The sequence below is a fragment of the Galeopterus variegatus genome, unplaced genomic scaffold, assembly GCF_000696425.1.
Source record: "Galeopterus variegatus unplaced genomic scaffold, G_variegatus-3.0.2 Scaffold1547, whole genome shotgun sequence".
Lineage (NCBI taxonomy): Eukaryota > Metazoa > Chordata > Mammalia > Dermoptera > Cynocephalidae > Galeopterus > Galeopterus variegatus.
In genome coordinates, this window is record NW_007727658.1 from 203,185 (window position 1) to 205,163 (window position 1,979).

A 1,979-nucleotide genomic window follows, 5' to 3' on the forward strand; every position below is an offset into this window, starting at 1 on the left:
TTGCTGGTCCCGGTCCGGTACGGGCGCGACACTGAGGGTTGCGATCCATTGCCGGTCATGACAAAAGACAAAAAAGGAAAAAAAAAAAAAAAAAGAAAAGAAATTGGGACATTGTTATATTCAGCATGGTCCTAAACATTTTCATATGACAATGATCACTCATCAACAGAGGCAAACTTGAATAGTGCATGCAAGCAGAATCCACCTGCAGGATGAGTGCTGGTACTCAACCTGGCTCTGACATGGCCAAATATCAAAATTTCTGAATTTCAGTGTCCAAATATATAAACCCACAGAATGGAACTGGATACGTTCTGAGGTACCTATAATATCAAATATTTTGCTGTTCTGGTACTTTCAGGAATCTTAGATTGCAGTGAGTAAAATCTTACTTCTTAGACTCCATACCCTCCTATTTTGTAACATGAAAAGGTATTTTCCCAGTTCTATCTTTGTACTGTCAAAGGGACATGAGCAAGGGCTGGCTGGTTAGCTCAGGTGACTGGAGTGCAGTGTTGTAACACCAAGATCAAGGGTCTGGATCCCCGTATCAGCTAGCTGCCAAAAAATATGCAAGTAAATTAATTTAAAAAGCTATATATTAATAAAAAAGGACATGAGCAAAATGGTAAGAAACAGTTTTCAGTAATGGTACTACATCAAGCTACTAACACTGAAAACCACATTAAAGCAATGGAAAAAGTAGCCTAAGAAAACAGTAAATACTAATCCAAGGTTTGCAGATCACTAGGGTAATAAAGAAAAGCAAATTAGTTTCTGCCAAGTTAATGTCTATGATCAGACACTGAATATCATTTTACAGTGTAGATTATCTCAGTGGTGTGAACGGGAGGGAGATATGTAGAATTCACCACCTCCCTCCCTGGTTCCTATTTGTGCTCTTTCTGTTCAAAAATTATGTGCTTCGTGCTCTACCGCCAAGTGCAGTATGGAGCACATGAGAGCTTCTGTGGCCCTTCTCAACCCTTTTACATCAGTCACAGAACTCCTACTGTTCTGTCCTAATGCAAAATGCAATAACGTTTAGCATCAGGACATCTCTGAGTCAAGAGGTTAACGGAAAACACATCTCCCATTGTGTTCCTGCAGCTCTGATACTGTTAATGGCGAAAACACCATGGAGACAAATAGATCTCTCTTTATTCAGGAAGCTTTGAGTGAAGAGAAAATATATATGACATCTTTACAGCATGAGACCCCTCTCGATATGGTGCATTAAGGAAGGGTGGAGGAGGGGAGAAGTTCACGTAACATCATGTTTGATATGGCTTGAGCCTTGACGAGAGGGAGGATTCTGTCTTCTCCATTTTCTTTCCGTTGCTTTAATAAATAGTTCCAGTTCTGGCAGGAGGATGTGAGATTTAACCTTTCAAGGTACAAATTCAGGGGAAGAGGACTCTTTGAATAAGCATAGTAGAAGGCTTTACAGGGTATTTTCTAGAATGTGACCCCAAGTGATACCTGGTGGTACAGTGGCCTCTTTCTTCCTCGTCCTGTTTCTGTGCATCTTGCCTTCCTCTGCTGTGTGCCTCAGGTGTAAGGAATGTGGACCAATACTTTTATGAAAAAGAACCAAGGCAAAGAAAACCAACAAATTACGATTACACTGAGATTTTTACTTGGAAATTAGCTGAAAGTAGACTGTGCATTCTCTATGGCCATATAAAGACCATATGCAAACACATTTTTGTGATCTTATTATCCATTCACTCACTTGAGAGTGTCTTTCAGGGAAATCTTAGTCAAGACCACTTCTTGTTCCTGTAGGACTTTAAAAAAAAATTTGTTTTATAGTTTATCAATTATGATCAGAAGCTAAAATTAAGGTGTTCTATTTCTTCAAGACTTAAAAACTTGTTTTTCTTTGGGGAAAGATTCTAGATCGAGAATCCATTTGGGGGCTTATCTGTACAATTTAGATCCATCAAATAATTATCAAATTGGCTGTGTTGTGTAGT